This window comes from Anas platyrhynchos, chromosome 3 (genome assembly GCF_047663525.1).
Source record: "Anas platyrhynchos isolate ZD024472 breed Pekin duck chromosome 3, IASCAAS_PekinDuck_T2T, whole genome shotgun sequence".
Classification (NCBI taxonomy): Eukaryota; Metazoa; Chordata; class Aves; order Anseriformes; family Anatidae; genus Anas; species Anas platyrhynchos.
In genome coordinates, this window is record NC_092589.1 from 32,768,969 (window position 1) to 32,776,410 (window position 7,442).

The following is a 7,442-nucleotide window of genomic DNA, read 5'->3' on the forward strand; positions in this document are numbered from 1 at the left end:
TCAGAGCATCTGATTACATGAGGACTGTTCGACATGTTATTTAGATGCCTTTAATTATTCATAGTGAACTAAAACCTAACCAATTAAAAAGCGTGGGGACCTCAAATGACAGTACAGGAGTAGGGATGGCCAGCTACATTCTTGGTATGATGTTTCCGGATGGAAAATATCTACCTGCTAGAGCCCTTCTCCACTGCATAAACAGTATTAATGGCAAGTATTGAGCACTGCCTAAACCCAGTAAATGCACTCTGTCAAGGACTATGCAGATAACAACACTCCTGTAGATGCCAATGCTCCTTGGTCACAAACCATGCATGTTCCTGTTCATAGCTAAGGAGTTTCAGAGTCAATATGTTCTGGTTAACATTTTCCCCTGCTCAGGTTTGACTGTCTGTTCCTTAGCCTGCAATTTGGGGTGGGAACCTGAAATCGTGAGTCTTGGAGAAGTTCAGTGTTTTCTGAGGGCCATAAAACACGTAATTCATGGTAAAAATGTGGATGCTCCTTGTACTGGTTGTAGTTTGCTCTCCCTCCTCTCTACAGGCTTGTCTCTGATGCCTCAGCCAACATACATACGATGAACCATATGCTTTTAGTGGTAAAACAGTTTCCAGAGTGTGACTCTTAATTTTTTTTTTTTCTCTTTTTTTTTGTTTAGTTCAGTAAGAAAGATATTACTTAGACACTCTATCTGTTTGCTTTGTATATACCTTTTCCACCTTTATTCATTCAAATTATAATTCCAGTGGTATGATGTGCAGGGTTTTCCACAAAACCTGTAGCTCAGTGACCCTGAAAGGTAATGGAATCAGAGCTCTCAATTCTACCTGACCCATCGTTCACAACGAGCTACTTGTCATATACATCACATCCCTCCCAGGTCTGGGCTGTGCTACAGGAACATTTTAAAGAACACACAAGGATGGAAGGAAGGGAGGAAGGGAGGAAGGGAAGGAGGGAGGAGAAAAAAATATACTGAAGATTATTTGAACTGGCTCTGTAGTCAATTTTCATTTAGTGGATGATTTTTTTATTGTATGTATTTAGTCATATATGGTACCAAATAACATAAAAACACATATTATCCAAGAGCACTTGGATGATTTATGAGAGCCACAGTACCTACCTTATGCCCACATGCCACTGTGTTATCTACGATTAGTCTGTATCTACATGGCATGCAAGTACAGGGATCACTTGTACATTCAACTCAACAGTAAGTGCGGTTATGTTCATGAATTCAGAAATATACCAGATATATTCTCACAGGTCTGACTTCACACCAAAGCAGGGGTTTGTGCAAGCAACACAGACACAGACTTGCAGAGTCAGAGAAAGTCTGTTATTGTTGCAGCCTGGAGATGCTGAGAGCAATGGGGTTGTAATGAGCACAAGGACTGAAACAGTCAAGGTGGCTGCAAACACCTGCAGTCAATCTTACCTTCTCTATAAAGCTTAACTAATCCTTGTCTCAGGCCAGTGACTGCCCTATTTAAGCAGCGGGCACTCATTTTGGAGTCCCTGAGATGGTCATTATTGATAGTTGCTGTTGTCATTGCTTGCTTTTCCTCTGCAGTAGTCACTGCACCGGGTTCTGCTTAGAGCCTCTGAAGTTACAGTTTCAGTTAGCTTCATTGTCTTTTCAAAGCTATAGCAGATTTCAGCTAGGAGCCAGGTATTTAGTGGAAAAATTGCCAAAATCTTAAACAAGGAATTATACATAATCCAGACTGTACAGGGTATATGGACAGTTAACATAACATTTCTTAATATTTAAATTTAGGTTCTTGAAGTTTCATTAGAGAATGACATAAGACACAGAAAGTATTCCTAGAAAACAAAAATGTTACTTCTGTTTTGTTACGCAAAGGAATTGGTAATATTGGCTCTAATCCATCACTCACTGAATGAGTCACTGACAGTTCTGAAAGCTGAGGTGGCAAAGCATACTGTACATTAGACACCCAGAAGGCAACAGCCCTCAGATGAGGGACCTGATTGTCCCTCATCTGAGACCCTTGCCCATACATCCCTTGCATGTTTGCACAAAATTCCAGATCCTCAGGCTTTGTTTGAGCTGTACTAGAAGTGTACGAGTGCCTGGATATGTCCCCAGCTGAGCCATTTGGCATCTTGCCTTGACCTGCAGATGCTGAAGGTCTTTCTGGTTCACCTTCTTCATTCTTACTTCTTCCACCTTCCAAAGTCCTGTGGAAATATGTCAGATACCAACGACAAAATATGACAGAACATCCTGACAGAACATCCACTAGCTGCTGCCTTCTGGATGGTTAGCTGGGGAAGAGAGGACCCATAGAAAGGAGGCACACAGCCTCACACACTCCCAGATTCCAGTTGCTACTTCTATGCAGTCCTTTTGTTGCCTTCTTGCAACTCCTTGCACTTCCTGAGCAAATACTAAGATAGGACCAGATATTCCTCATAAAGGTGCCTTTACTTTTCTGCGTTAATATTTTGATCAGCTGATCTCTACAGCTGAAATTATTGTGGACAAACCTGCCCAGGCAGAAATTACCCTTGAAACAGCTAGGTCTGCACTTCTTCAGTACCGGTGAACACCTTGTCTCTTGCCAGGACAGCAGGAAACAATGAAACCACTGCAGCTCCTTGCCTTCCATATTTACAGTCTTGATGCATTTCAATTCTTTTAGCAGCTGAAATGCTGAGTGCCCTGAAGGCTATTCCTCTTACTATAGCATGTAGACTGCAAAGGGGTTAATTTTGAGGGTCTTAGTGGGCCACTGAGCACAGACATTTTTCCTCTGTGATGGTAAACTGGAGGAGTTCTTAAGAAATTATTCTAGATGAGAGTTGTATTTAAATACTTTCTAAAGTTTATGCGTTTTCAAGAAATGAATCAAAAGAGTATATGACATGAGACTGAGAATAGAATGTTTTCTTTTCCATTAGAAAGGTGGATGGAATAAATGTTAACCTTTCCCTGCATTATTTGTGTTTGGTTGCCTGTGTTTTTTTTTTTTTTTTTTTGTTTTTTTTTTTTTTTGTCTGTTTGTGTTTGTTTGTTTCATAGACATGAGATCAAACCACAAGAGCATCTTTGGTGCTTTTGTCAACCTACCATTGTCAGAAATGCAATTCTTTCTGAGACCAGTTGTGCTGGGGTGAACAGTAACACAGAGTACTCTTCACCTCCTTGCTCTCAGTCTGCATGATGCCACATAAGGCTGTTACATGATGCCACCTGAGGTTGTTTTTGAGAAATTTTTACCTTTGTCTCAGATATATGTTAATTGAGAAAGCAGATATAGTATTAGTGATTTTCAAGCTGCAACACATTGTAGAGGCTCTGTACTACAGAAATAATAGAAAATATAGGAAAACAAGTGATTTAGAGAACTACAACTTATAGTATTAGTTCAGTACATCCTGCTCAATAATAAGCATGGCTTCTTCAGCCATCCTTTGGTCTTTGTGTGAAGTACAGTACTCTGTCCTAGCAGATGCAGTAATCTCTTTTCAAGCCTTTTCATATACCTGTTTCTTCTGGGACACTGTCTGAAGTGTAGAAATCTTGTCATGTTCTGTCATCACGAGTCTCTGGAAGGCAGCAGTACAGTTTCTATAGTAGATAGATGTCACTTAGCTACATATGTTTCTGTGGAAAACAGTGGTTCTTTGGCTGTCACCACTCAAACCAGCTGTCTTAGGGGCTCTTTGTTCTGGAACAAGAAGCAGCCTAACACTTCCTCTGCAGTACAAATAGCAAAGTGAAAGGGAAATACTTCAGTAAAAAAGTATGAAATCTAAGCAACAATAAAACATATTGAACTACTACTAAATACATAAAGACGTTAACAGTATATGATTAAGATTCCACAAATACCTTTGTGCTAATTGTCCTCTGTACAATCTCTTACTAGCACTTTCCTGATCATTTTTGCACAAGAGGGGAATCAATAAAATACATAAAGTGATGGTCTCTAGGCTGCTTCTCAGCTGAGTCTCAGCAGAGTTACTAGTGAACTTGACACTGCGAACACATCCATCAATACAGTAATAGACTCTGTAATACAGCTCTTTCACAACTAGATCTAAAGCACCTTTAGAGAGGACAGCTAAATGGCACCATTTTCTTAATGTAATAACCTTTCAGTAATTTAATCAAAGAGAAAAATTCTCTTCAAAAAGATCATATAATTGCACAGTCCTGTCTTTAATCTGAAGCTTTATCTCAGAGCCCTTAAGAAAATCTGGCAATGAATTTTCTCTGATATCTTTTAGTCTCTCAAAGACTAACTGGCAACTGCAGAAGCTCCCTACTCAAAACCTAGCATCTTCCTTTTGCCAGAGGCCAGCAAAAGCCAAACACTTCTGAGGATGTAAAGGTTCACTGGGGTAGGGGAGGATAGGGGAGAAGAAAAAGGAAAATGACAGCAGCAATCTCTAAAGGGACTGCTGTCTGAAAGTAGTGAGTCTGCTCATAAGATTTATTAGCTGTTGACCTCCTTCCACCACTTAGTTTATAACATGATGACAGCCTGGTGGTGATGGAAAGAAGCCACTCTTCCTCCTTGATCCTGACCTACAGAATTAGGATCATGAACCAGTCACACAGGCATGCCTTATAAAACCATTCAAGGCAATTGCATTGCCACCTGCTCCCCTGCTATTAGTGCATCAAGGACAGTTGTGAATTCCTCGAAAGTTAAAAGCATTTCACATCTTGCAGCTGCCCCAACTCTCCAGGGATCAGATGAAGGTAAAATGTTGCTGTGATTCTCTGGACTACGTGATCTCGCCTTAAGTGATTGATCTCTTTTGTTTGTTTGTTTGTTTGTTTTTGTTCTTAATTGGGAAATTCAATATATTGACACTTAATTTGGAAGTTTGTTAAAATACCAAGAATAGAGTAGAGTAAAAAGTGGATCTGGGAAGGAATGATATCTGAATTTTTATGGAGATTCTGTGTGCATAAATTGCACCTTATACTGGGAGGGATGGGGGCAGAAGCATCCCCATCCTGATTTCCAGCCAGTGGGGAACAGATCACAGGCCACTTGAGCAAATAGCCTACCTGCACATCTTTTACTTCCAGAACAGAGCATAAACAAATTTGTGTAGGAATATGATTTGTTTATTTTTTAATAATTAATTAATAAAAACCCTTTAATTTACTTCTGGATAGATATTAGTGAGCAACAGACTATTTTTAGGCTGATTGGTCAGCTTCTCATGTCTCCCTGAAGTGTTTCATTTATTTATTTATTTATTCATTCATTGAAAAGTTCAGAAAAGGTATCATGAAGATAGAACCCTTTCACCTGAATCATGAACTCTATCAGATCATGATCACTTCAGTCCCTAAAACATGATATTAAAATGATTATAAAATGAAAATGTCATTTTGAAATTAGATTAAATGATTCCTATAGAAAAGATTAGAAGTCCTCTCATCCTTGTCTTCTTCCCCTACATTCCAGCTCTCATTCTAAAAGGGATAAAACAGTTTCCCAAATTCACACACAGAAAAATATAGTCTCCTGTTGCTAAAGTCTTAGGTGAATATATTCTTCACTTCAATATCCAGTCGTCGTCTTTGATTAAGGCAGAGATTTAGGCTACTGGATTATTTTTTTGAGTTTCATTATTTATTTATTTACAGAACATTCACTGTAGTATCACTAGAAAGCCAGAGTACTGTCAAAGAAACCATACTGGTTTTCATTTTGTCTACTTTTATGTCAATGCTAAAAAGGAATTTGTGATTCTGCTTAGCTACAATATTATGAAAAAAAAAATCCTGTAAAAAACAAACAAACAACAAAAGCACACACTCAAAAAGTGTTTTAATGTAGATATGCACATTTTTGGTAGACAGAATTAACCTAGAGAATGTTGTAGTACAGTCATAGAAGACACTGCGTATAATCCAGCCTTCTAGCTAAAAAAAAAAAAAAATGAATACTTTTGAAGAACACAAAATCTGTCCTGTATTACTGAGAAGAAATTACAAAATCTCAACAAAAACTTTACTATTCAATGCAAATAAGGCCATCAGATAATGCATTCTAGCAAAAATGAGGAGATGGGTAGGGAGTGAAATTGCAAGTAGCTGTCTATTTTTTTTGTACTTATTACTAAATAAATCGCCTCTGTAATTACAACATTAGCACTGATCAATTGTGCTAAGTTATTTTTAGACCACTGTTGCTAAGAACAGAAAATCCAAAAATTATAAAAATATATGCTGTCAGCTTTGCTGTTTTGTTAAAAAAATATATATAAAAATGCATACGTTGGTTTCATCATACTTTTTTATAAAGATAAATGGATAGATACATACATACATAGATCTATAAATACATAGATTTATTTTTGTTTGTTTATTTGTTTATTTAACAGTTAAGCCATGAATTACCCATCTCATTCCTTTAAGAAGAGGAAAAACATCTTCCTGAATCCTTAATGTAGGTTTTAAAATGCATCATTCTTACTGAATCAGCCTGCTGGATCACATGAAATGCCAGCAGAATAAGATCTTTCTCTATGAGTTGTATTCAGACATGGTTAAAGGTTTCTGTGTAGTTCTGAAGTATGAGGCATGTGAGCGTTGCCACTATACTGGGCTGGGTAAGTCACAGCAAATTCACCTGCAGTTGTTCATCTCTTCTTGTGTCCTTCCTCCAGGCATGAGAAATCTGGGACTTACTTCTCCTTACATTCCAAAGGGGAATCCTCCTTCCTACTCCCCATAGTCTTCACCTCCATCACCCTTGGGCAGGAGGCACCCCCAGGGAAAGCTCTTGTCACCTGTGAGCCTAGGAACAAGAGGGCAGGGATGGGGTTTGAAAGGGATCTGTATGCCTTTCTCAGGCTCAAGAAGAAATCTCTTTCTGATGTCCTCTCTTCCATGTTCTGAGCCCTGCACTGAGAAAAGTAAGAATATCATTATACACACACACACAAAATCCTTATTGAGAAATTGCAGTGTTTCCAACACTTGTGATTTTATTATAATGTTGCAGCTCTGAGGTAGTTGTCACAGTCCCACTTCCTGGAATCAGGATCTTACAGCAGATCCTACCTTTCAATTTTATAGGAAGTATTTAGCTTTTGTTATGGTGAAGAAAAGACTTCACATGTGAAGTGAAACCAGAAAACAAATAAATAAATAAAAATCCCTAAAGCACGTTTATTATTATTTAATCATCTGATTCCTAGAGAATAATGAGTGTGACTCACTTTTTTTTTAAAGTTTTAAGGGATGGAAACAACTGAATGGGAGAAGCAGAATTTCTTCAGTGCTTTTTGTGAATATTGGAATTACTGTTTAAGTGACAAAATTAACTAACCACATTTAAGTGTATCAGAATCTATTCTGGATGTGACAGGTTTGTGACTTGGGAGAAAGACTGAGAAAGGCAATGAAAAAATAGGTAAAAAGTAAGAAAGACCAC

General features: G+C 38.1%; 1 long non-coding RNA gene across 1 annotated transcript; it reads right to left on the bottom strand.

The window, feature by feature from the left end:
- Positions 1 to 1,231: 1,231 nt before the first annotated feature.
- LOC110353194 (uncharacterized) lies at positions 1,232 to 4,561 on the bottom strand. The gene is made up of 3 exons (XR_002403390.4): positions 3,869 to 4,561; positions 3,520 to 3,733; positions 1,232 to 2,211 (listed from the first exon to the last, which is right to left on the bottom strand). It is a non-coding gene; the product is annotated as an uncharacterized lncRNA (long non-coding RNA).
- Positions 4,562 to 7,442: the final 2,881 nt, after the last annotated feature.